The sequence below is a fragment of the Nannospalax galili genome, unplaced genomic scaffold, assembly GCF_000622305.1.
Source record: "Nannospalax galili isolate Female #2095 unplaced genomic scaffold, S.galili_v1.0 scaffold399, whole genome shotgun sequence".
In the NCBI taxonomy this organism is placed as follows: domain Eukaryota; kingdom Metazoa; phylum Chordata; class Mammalia; order Rodentia; family Spalacidae; genus Nannospalax; species Nannospalax galili.
This window is the reverse complement of record NW_008345053.1, coordinates 1622319-1633426: the sequence shown is the minus strand read 5'-3', so window position 1 is coordinate 1633426 and position 11108 is coordinate 1622319. Positions and strand designations below refer to the sequence as shown.

The 11108-nt window shown below is 42.2% G+C and overlaps 2 protein-coding genes across 4 annotated transcripts in view; both read right to left on the bottom strand.

The window, feature by feature from the left end:
- Chrm3 (cholinergic receptor muscarinic 3) overlaps window positions 1–11108 on the bottom strand; it is a 366971-nt gene that overhangs the window by 279574 nt on the left and 76289 nt on the right. The window contains exon 2 of one of the 2 annotated variants that reach the window (XM_029567475.1): window positions 3138–3200. The exons of the other annotated variant lie outside the window; for it this stretch is intronic. The gene's annotated coding sequence lies outside the window, so the exon portion shown is untranslated. The remainder of the gene's footprint in view (window positions 1–3137; window positions 3201–11108) is intronic. 2 annotated transcript variants of the gene reach the window in all.
- The window catches only part of Zmynd11 (zinc finger MYND-type containing 11), a 581274-nt gene that overhangs the window by 493921 nt on the left and 76245 nt on the right, over window positions 1–11108 (bottom strand). For both annotated transcript variants that reach the window (XM_029567473.1, XM_029567474.1), the window contains exon 2: window positions 3138–3200. The gene's annotated coding sequence lies outside the window, so the exon portion shown is untranslated. The remainder of the gene's footprint in view (window positions 1–3137; window positions 3201–11108) is intronic.

Below are 11108 nucleotides of genomic sequence, written 5' to 3'. Positions count from 1 at the left end.
GCAGGGCAGGAGAGAGAGAGAGAGAGAGAGAGAGAGAGAGAGAGAGAGAGAGAGAGAGAGACAGAGACAGAAAGAGAGACAGAGAGACAGACAGAGACAGAGAGAGACAGAGACAGAGAGAGACAGAGAGGGATATTAGGGAAAATCTAGGGAGAAGTGAATGAAGGGAAGGAATAATGAAAAACATTCAAAGAAATGAACAAGAAGCAACAGGGTAAAGGTTCAGCTGGGAACTGGATCCCATCAGGTGCGTGAAGTCGGAAGGCCTCTGGGCTTCTTGTTGATGTAGAGGAAAGGAAAGCAGGTCCAAACACATCTCAAACAGATGTGAAGGCCAGATCAAGCTTCCCAGGGTGAGCTGTGCTTGGGCGCTGAACGTGTTTCTCTGTGGACTGAATGGACATCAGGTGACCATCAGGAAGCTGATGCCCTGTCTGTGTGAGGCAGGGGCATGTGTTAGAGTAAGGAGGGTTATGGCAAAAAAAATCAGGAATTCAGGGTGTGTTTGGAAGAAAATGAAAGGAAAAAAAGAGGTGAGAACCACAAGGCTCCGTGGCTAAAACAGACACCTGGGCTTTCATAAACACCGGAGCATGTCTGCGTTTTCATAAACACAGAGCATCCCTATGTTTTCAAAGGACACCCAAGGAGTGAGGGACTATTCTGTGTCACAAGCCTATAAGAATATCTTCATACTCTCAATTTACCAACAAATAGCAAAGGCCTAGGAAAGTGAAATCCTAGAGAGCGTGAGCTGTACCTACACTTCCTCATCCTCTTCCTTCCAACTCAGAGGGTCCCCATCATCCAGCCTCCTCCCTGGACTCAGCTCAGAGCCTTGCTCAATGCCTGGCATGACTTTTTGTGGGGAAAGGATTTTATTATGTAATGTATCTTTTGTCTGTATTTTCTTTTCTGGAACCAAATCGGAATGACTAAAATAATGATTTTATTTAAAGAGGCTATTTGATATCAAGATTGTCAGTTAAAATATGAATTTTGGTGACAAACATGGATACCTTCTAAACTTTTATTTCAAAATAACAAAATACAAAGAATGTGCGAGGAATTAATGCTTCATTCACTTGCATTCATAGTTACAATGTAACCCAGTTTCCCAGACCAGAGGTTTTTATTCACTTCTTTTTCCGAAATGGAATAGACTCAGTTCACTTAATTTTTATAAATGAGCTAATCAAATAGATCTTATGTTATTGACGAATTCACAACAGACTTTTGAACTGACCATGCCTGCTGGTGGCTGTGAAACTTAACCAGCAATACCACAAACTCCTGAACCCATCTGTCAAGATCGGCTCTGAAGCACTGGCCTCATGATAGCTCTGAGGCACTGGCCTCATGTTTGCCACAGCTGGACAATGGTATTAACACCTCAGTGCTCTTTCCTCATCCTCAAAATGCAGATGAAAGACGTGCTCGACCTACAGTAGTGCTCTGAAGATCACGCCAAGACCGGTTGAGCATGAGGCTCCAGTGTAAAGCCGTTGGTTGGCTTGGCCCTTGCTTGTATCTGAGTGTCAGAGAGCCAACAACTGGAGCAAGTTGGTGTGTGTGTGTATCTGTGTGTGTGTGTATATGCCTGTGTATATGTGCAGACATATTTGTAGATGTATGTATGTATGTGTGTGCATGTTTGTGTATGTGTGTATGTGCATATGTGTGTGCATACATGTTTGTAGGTGTATGTGTGTGCACATATTTGTGTATGTGAGTGTGTATGTTTGTATGTGAGTGTGTGAATGTGTGCATATATGTGTATATGTGTATGAATGTGCGTATGTTTGTATGTGTGTGTATGTGTGCACATTTGTGTGTGTATGTGTATACATGTCTGAATGTGTGTGTACATGTTTGTATGTGTGTGCATGTGTTTGTGTATGTGAGTGTGTGTACACGAATGTGTGTGTGTATATGTTTGTGTGTGTGTATGTATACGTGTTTATTCATGTAAATGTGTATGTACATGTATGTGCATGTTTATGTATGTATATGTATTTGTTTGTATATGTGTGAGAGAGAGAGAGTGTGTGTGTGTGTGTGTGTGTGTGTGTGTGTATGTGTATGTGTGTGTAATTTGACCCCAGACTGGCAGAAGCACATTCTCACTTTATCTCCCTGTCTCCATGGCTGCTGTGTTTATCTTTAGGACTGCAGATGAACTATGCTTTCCAGTCAGGACCATAGAAGACAGACAAAGGAAACAGCCCCCAAACAAATTATTTCTGAAGAGAAACTGTCCTCGGGGCTATCACTCAGAGCTCTTTGGCTAGACTTGGGTCACAAGGCTAACATAAAGGTATAAAGTGGGGGTGGGATACATTTTTTCTGGGACAGGAGCTCATGCTGTATCCCAGACTGGTCCGAGACTCACTATGTAGACCAAGCTGTTTTGTGTTAATGGCAGTCCTCCTGGCTTGGCCTCCTGAGTGCTAGAATCATCGGCATGAACCACCATGACCAGCAAGATGGAGACTTTTAGACAGAGCACTGTGCTGTCCTTTCCAACATCAAGGTTTTGCCTTGAAGGAAGAATGGCTTTGGGGTAGGATATTAACAGTATTTTCTGGATGGATGGAAAATGTTACCACAATCTACTAAACGTGCTTTCTCATAAAGCTGCAGTTCCTTTTTGTGCAAGCATATCACCTTCCCAGAAACTATTCAGAATATGTGCATGCAGTGACCTATGACCTGCTTATCCAATCTAATACACATACTGATAATTCAAACATCCTATATTATTTTTTAAAAAATCCCACATTGAGGCTGTTAGGGTATAAAATGCATTTAAAATAAAGTCAGCTTATTTCAAATTTCAATAAGTGTGTCTTTATTATAATTTATGATTTGAATATCATGAGCACATGACACACGCTATTTACCTCAAGATACACTGAGCATGGCTGTAATCATATTGAGATGCACACAGTTTGGGAATGAATGTGAACAGAGTATATGTCATGTATGTATGATGCCACAGTCATTGACAATACACACAACAGAAATTCTAAGTTGTCCAAAACACCAACTTATTTATGTTCCTCATCGATCGGTTCTTAAAATCAAGTCATCAATCCTTTTTTAAAACAAAGACTCAAGCAGAAAGAAAGTCTTACCTTACTGTACCTTACTTGAAGTTCTGAATGTCATTTGCTTGGCCACTAGTTAGAATGCAGGCACTGGAGGAGGACAAAAAAGTGGGTTAATAAACAGGGCATGGTCAACAGGTTACAGAAAGTTATATGAAGCAGTTTCAAAAAGTAATCAAAGAACTTCTGAGTGAAGAGACTTCATGGGCTATGGAGCTGAACCTTCATGTGTTAGTGTTACATTAGGACATGGGTTCAGAGAAATTAAGGTATCTGTCATGGCAAAGGAAACATTATTTATCACAGGCAGGGGAGATGGCTTAGTCAGTAAAGTGCTTGCCTTACAGGCAAGAAGACCTGAGTTTGATCTCCAGAATCCACAAAAAATGCTGGGTGTGGTGTGAGATTTTGCAATCCTAACACTTGGGAAGTAGAGGCAGGAGGATCACTGGGCTTGCTGGCCAGCAAGTCTAGGGTACTTGGTGAGTTTCAGGTGACTGAGTTTCAAAAGGTCGGGGGGCGGGGCAGGGATCCATCTGTCTTCCCCCCCTAAGGTTGGGATTACAAACACCTACCACCACACCCAACATCGTCCTGTTGGAGTCTGGTATTCATGACCACCTGGCAAGCACTTTACTGACTAAGCCATCTTCCCTTCGACCCAGGGAGCACCTGTTTTAGAAAAGAAAAAAGGCACCAAGTTTCATGGGCCGGGAGCAGACAAACTGTGTGGACATGAAGGACGTCCTGAGGATCATAAGGGAAGGGTTATTTACATGACAGAGCAGTGTGATCAGAGGACCTTACAGCCTCAACAGAGCAAGATGAGAAAGAGGACCTTCCAAGGCAGAAGGAGGAAGAAGCCACCAGCTCTGTGCAGAAGGACATTCTCAGCAAAGAAGAGGGAACTAGGCAACCTCTGTGAGCATGGTGTCTGACAGCACAAGGCCAAGGTGAACAGCAAAACTTGGGAGGGTTTGTTTGCCAGTGAAAGAGGTAAAGTTTAAGTTTTTTTTAAAAAAAATTTAATTGAATTTTTGTGTATTTCATTCAGAACATCTTAATCATCTTTATACCCCTTCCCCATTGGCCCCCTCCCATATCCCTCCCACTTGAATTCATACATTCTGTCATTTGTCTTAAGGTCTATCATGTCAAGTTAGTGTCCCTGGACATCCCTCAGTGCAAGTTCATCCACTGGGGTCTAGGCAGCCTATCTAGAGTCCCTCCCTTTAAGATCAGCTCTTCCTCACCCAGCAGTAATCGGCTGCCAATAACTCTTTGACGAAGACTGGGGCTTGTTGTCTATTTCCAGAGTTCTGTGCTGGGTTTTTGTCTGCTTGAGTTTGCATGGGGTTTTGTCTGCTTGTGCATGCTGACACCATTGCTGTAGGTACATATGAGTCTCTAAGATCTATGACCCACCTCTTCAGTTATGTGTAATTGGCCAGGTTTACAGTACATGGGTAGAAACATGAGTTTCCTCCCACCAAGTGGGCTTTAAGTCCAATTGGGTAGCTGTTGATTACCCCTAAGATAAAAGTGCCACTACTGCACCAATGTCATTTGCTGTGCTGGTCACTCATGTGGGTTTTTTAGGCCTTGAAGCTGGGGCTGGACCATTGATTGATGTTCTCCTTCACCAGCTTGCACAGTGCTCTCTAAAGCTACTAGAGCTGGCCTTCAGGGGAGGTGGTTTCCAGGTCAGTTCCAGTTACGAAGGTTTAATATCAATTGGTAAGTATAACTAGTAATGAGAAAATAGAGTTATATTACTGTGCACTTTTAAACAACCTGCAATGAATTGGTGGGAAAGACAAAAAGCCATAGGTGTTTGGTCACTGAGAAGCACAGTCTTACAAAGCTTTAGACCTCAGCCATCCAGCCGGCCCTTCCTCCTGTCCCAAACCACTGCTTGTGATATAGGAACCAAGAAGCCCTCTTCTGTTCACAGCAAGGAAAGGCCTCTGATGAGAACAAAGCACCACAGGCTCTTCCTGCCTCAGGGACCCTTGTTTAAGGGTGTGGGACCTCTGGAGAGACTGGAGCTGAGCATTCCATGAGATTCATTCACTTCACACACAGGGAAACTGAGGCTGGGGTTGGGTAAGGTCTAAGAACCACAGGCTAGAGCTTGAATCCAGTTCCATCTGACTCCTCCACCCCTGCCTTTCCAATGGCGGGACCTGTATACTTAGCAAGCCAACCACACATATCAATACTGCCGTCCCTTCTGCAGAGGTAGGTGGTCCGATGACACTTCAGTGGGAGAAGGGAGTATTTATCTTCTTCAACTCTATCTAGCACACAGTCCCTTTGTGGCACCTGGGTCATTCTGATGAGCGTAGAGTTCATTTTCTGCTGTTCTTGTCCTCAAAAAATCTAGCTAGAATTTTCAAGCATATACTGTCATGCTTGACTTTCCAAGTGAGTGCTGGAGATCAGATTCAAAGGGCAAATGCAAATTCAGGTGACCCCATTCACACACAGGCCAGGTCTCTCACAGCACTCTACCATCTTCCACACAGCAGCGACTGAACCAGTGTCCACTGTTTGGATTTCATTGTTAAAATTTATCAGCATCCAAATCACATTTGTCTGATTTACAATTAGGACTCCTGACTTACTGGATCCAGATCACTTCAGATAAGTCAATACATATCCTTTGACAATGTAGAATTAAGTAGAACCATTAGTATGAATATAGAGGAAAAAACCCCTCCAGGAATCAATCATCAGAGTGTCTGTGATATGATTTCTGTTCACTTAATGAACTGGGAAGCAAACCATGAGGTTGAATTCCACGAAGTTTCCCCTGGATCAGATTTGGCAAAGCACTCATTTTGAAAGCCAGCAGAGGTGCTGATACCCATCCTGGCTTCAGATTTACCCTATTGCTAATGAACTGCACATGCAAGTATCAGAGATTGACTTTCACATCCCAGTGACTATGATTTAAAGAGTTACAGACCCCAAATATGGCTGGTGGTGCCAAAGATTGCTGTTATAATTATGCAGTTAGCCAAGCACGGAAGGAAACAAAGCTGGGAACAGAATAATAACTTCAGAAGGCCGAAGAGCGATTTCTTTCAATAGGACTGAACATGGCTTTGACCGACAATAGGTAAGAGCTAGGCTGCTCTGTTCGTGCTGAAATAGTAGTTTTTCCTGTGCTTGTGGAGTAGTGACTCTGGGCTTGCAGTGAGGAGGCAACACTGCACTTTTACAATGATGATATGACAGGATTCATTTCCTTAAAACTTTTCTCAAAAATCTGATTTGCTACGTTCTAATTATTTTGAGGACACACGTTCCTCTTGTCTTTAGAAAGATGCAAACATCAACTTAGATGTTCTTTTCAATGTGAGTGGATGATGACTGAGTCCCTAGTCACCTGATTTAGACAGAATCAAATCTACTCACTGTCTCAAAATAGCTGAGCTTAATTAACTAATCTAACTTCTTGTATCCAGCTGAAATTAGATCCTGGATCCTTAGGGATAATCAAAATATTCCAATTTTAATTTCAAAGTATACCTTTAATTCGTTAGCCTACTTTATCTGAAGACCAAAATAACAAGTGCTTCAGAAAAACTGAGACTGAAAACCTCTTCTATGGAATGGAATAAAAGTTCCAAAATTGTATAGATTAGGCTTTGTGTCTGCATTAAGTTTACTCAGATGGAACACTCACTAAAGTCCATAGTCATTCACATGTGCTGATTTGTCCCTCAGCTGACTTCTAACCATCCCAGCTAGAGTCGGGTAAACAGAACAATTAATAACATAAAAGTCTGTTGTGAGTGTATGTGTGGGTGTTTTTGTGTTTGTGTGTGTAGGTGTGTATGGAGGCCAACATCAACCTTGGGCATCGTTTCTTAGCCCACCTTGTGTTTTTGACAGAGGGTCTCTCACTTTGACCTGTGACTCACTGATTAGGCTGGGCTGACTGGCCACCATGCTTCAGAGATCCTGTCTCCACATCTCCATCTCTATCTGGGGTTGAAAGCGAATGGCATCACACCTGACTTTTCACCTGGGTGCTATGGATTGAATTTAGGTCTTCATCCTTGTACAACAAGTTTATCAACTGAGCTACCTCCCACACCCTAAAATACTTCTTTTAAATAAAACTATCTCATCTTCCGTAACATAAGAAAATTCAGAATAGTGGCAGGTGAAAGGGGTTGGGAGAATAAGTGGAGTCATTATTTTCAATTTACGAATAAAACACAGAAATCTAGTAACTATTCCAAAGTGCTGTCCAGTAAGTAAATGGTAGGGTAGGTGTTCAAGCTAGAATACTTTTACTTAAATGCCACAAATAGTAATAGGAACATTAGCAGCAGATATTTACCCAGTGCTCACCATGTTCCAGACATTATTCCAAGCCCCTTAATAATCACCCTGTTAAGGACCCCACACAGCCCAGCGAGGGGGGTACTATGATCTGAACATATTAATCAAAGAACTAGATGCTTTTCTGGAAAAACAGCTCTACAGTTATCACTGGGATGGAACCCGGTGTGGGGTCACCTTTCTCCATCTGCCTTTTTCCTCAATCCCCTCCTTCTGTCTTATATCACCCCAAATCATAAAATTAGCACAACCCCAGGTCTTAATGAGTAGCAAGTGGTTCAGTGTGGCTGTGCTCAGTGGTCTCTGAATATCTGGAAGTTGTTTCAGCTGTCTTGTTGGCTGTGGACTTTGGCCAGAGCAGCCCAGGAGGAGTTCTTGGTACACATGGGGCACTCTATGGTAGATGGGATTGACCTGAGTGTTTCTGAGTCCATCACAAGGGAGGAGAGAGGAAACAGGAATGGACCTTGAAGCTGAAGAAAGTCAATCTTCTTAGGACTTTCTGACAAAGTGACCTGATTGTATCCCCTAGGAAGATACCATAAGACCAAGATCATGTTTCATGGGTCAATATGACTGATAAGGACTCAGCTTCAGAAATCTTCAAGGGATTTAAGTAGGTTTCAGGCTGGTAGAACACACCACATATAATGAAGACCTCGGCCAGAGACTGGGTATATGTGAGGGTTTAATAAACTGGAGTGATTGGACTAGTGCTGATGAAGAGGATCACTCATGCTCTTTCCCTACTGAGGAGAGGTCTGTGTGCTTGTGTATGTGGTATATGTGGTATGTGTGTGATATGTATGTAATGTGTGTGATGTCTTATGTATGTGGTATGTGTATGATATGTATGGAATGTGTATGCAGTAAGCTTATGTGACATGTTTGCAATTTGTGTGTGGTATGTGTGTGATATGGTGCATGTGTGATGTGCATGTGAGTGCATGTATGTATATGTTCGGATGATGTGTGTGATACATGTGTACATGTGTGATGCATGTGATGTGTGATGTCTGAGTGTGATGTGTGTGATATGTGACATGTGTGTGACATGTGTAGGAGGTTAAACCAAATTGAGAAAGGCCAACCAGCACTGGAGTGGTAGGTGGCCGTCTCTAAAGGCTCGCCTTCTTGCCCAGGTCTTTCCTGTAGGTTCCTGAGGTTCCAAAAGTCTCTGAAGCCACCAGCTAGGAGGGCTAGAGCCCTTCCTTCACTGCGTTGAGGCCCGGCAGGGCCGAGTCTGCAGGCTGACAGCTCTCAGTTTCTGTGTTGGCTGGGGCCCGAGAGAACAGATACTAAGAATCCTCCCAGTCCAGTAAGTTCTAGAAATTCAAGACAGTGTCAATAGGCACTGAAGTGAGAAGTGTTGCTTCCATCGCAATTTCGGCAGAGAACCGAGGCAGGAGAAGAAACTAGCTCTGTTCATGGAAAAGGATGGCGTGTCAGTTTGTCCAGTGTCAGAGGACAAAATGTCAGATCGAGATAAGAACAGGAAGTTCATAGGGATTTAAAAAAACCCAACTGAACTGGGCCTTGTGGTACAGGTCTGGAATCCCAGCTAATAGTTCAAGGCCTCCAAGACTTATAGAGCAAAGGCTCACCTGGCCAGCTGAGGGAGATCCTGTCTCAAGGTAAAACGCACATAAGAGGGTTGAGGATATAGCTCAGTGACAGAGTGCTTGTCTGACATGCATAAGGCTCTAGGTTCAATTCCCAGCAATCAGACTACATGCATAAAGTAGCAAGGAGAATATTTTCCAAACTTAGCAAGTTTTCATTTTACTTTTAGGCACATAAAACAGTGACCAAAAGGTATTTCACCAACAATGTTAGCTTATAGCTTGGCTCTTCCCTAAGTATATCTGGTCTCTGCATTCCACGTTATTTTAAATAAGGAAAAAAATTAACAACGTGAATTGAAGTTCTCAGAGAAAAGCCACACTTACATCAATGGTCCCATAGGGCTGATTGGTCAGAAGTTCTGACCACAGAGAGCGGGGATGTTACAGATCCGGAGCCAGAATTACCTTTGGCTCTGTTTATCCCTCTTTAAAGCCACTCACTGCCCATCTCCCAGTCTGACCTAACGTTTGTTTGGACTGTCAGATGAAACCCTTTTAACATGCTAGACTGCTAGCTTCCATCAACCCAAAGCTAAGAGTGTCATCAGACAGCATGTAAGACAGAGCTCCCCACTTTGCTGTAACACACTTTCCCAAGGTTCAACCAATGTAGTTGAAAATACCTTAATTTATAATTTCTCTTTTTACTGTAACTATAAAAACCTTAACAGAGCAATTCCACATTGAGATACACTATTTGGGGCAACTTGAATCCATGTTCCCAGGCAATAGACACATAGTTGACTTAAGAGTAAACTGTTTTTTATTTCCTTTGAGGTAAGAGTTGTGTTTTATGTCAGCACATAATATTTCTGTTGATGGAGACTCTAAAATTTTTAAGAACCTGAGATTTACTCAGTTCTTTTTAACACTGAGTTCTTTCAAAAGCAGAAGGAAGTTTTTTAAGAGACATAGTTTTAAATGTCACGGTTTAGAATGGTGTTAGTATGGATTTCATGTAACATGCTAAACATGTTACAGTTTAATAAGGTAACACAATGACCTTATACAATCAAAATATAGATTATGCCTGCTGGCTACAGTAAGCAATTAAATGTCACTTTAACTTATTGCATTACTAAAAGGTGCAGTGAAAACCGAGGGAGGACAAACAGCATAAAATAAGCACACAGCATTCCAGCATACTGTCGCCGTTCTTTTCCATCCGATTTTTTTTTTACTCATTTCTAGCCTGTAAAATACCAAAGGGAGGTTAGTTTTAGCTCCTATTTTTCTTTAAAAACATCAGAAAGCCATAAGCCATGAAACAGAAGCTGAAGAGTGCTTATTACCCAACCCAAATCTTAGTGATTCTGAATTCTGTCCTTCGTTAACAGCAATGGATTTAAAATGAACTCTGCACTTGAAGTAGACGATGCATGTAGACACAGTAGACGTTTATACTTGCTGTCCTGTTTAGTAACGACTTTCAGCATAAGGACAAAACCAAACAAAAACCCTAAAGCTCTCTCTCCTTTTAGTGTGCCTTAATTATAAAAAGGAGTGGGTTTCATTCCAATAATTTCATACGTGCTTATAATTATCATCTCCTGTTACAGTGAGGAATTCTAAGAGGTTTCATAGCAGTGGTTGTACTATGGGGTTGATAGCTGCAAAAACTGAGCTAAGAGTCATTTATTATGTCAGATTCATCGTGATATTTTGAGCCCTGGAAGGGAGCGTGGCAATGAATGTTGCTGCCAGATGAGGTGGGCAGAGGGTGGAACCACGGGTTTACAGCCTCACGTTTTCTATTACAGCATAAAATGCTTGTTTTCTGCTTTTTTGTTACCGCTTATGACTTGAAATAGTCAATCATGTGTAAACCTAGGACACAGCTGATTTATAATTCTCAGCAGCCCATGGAGACAGAATGGCGTGGGCACTAAGAGTGGGGTGTGGACTGCTCACCTGGTCCTGCCTCTGTTCTCTTGAGCCTTGATCTGTCAGTCAGAATTCCAAGCAACCCAACAAATTTGTAATAAGATCATTAAAGTTAAACAATACCTAATAA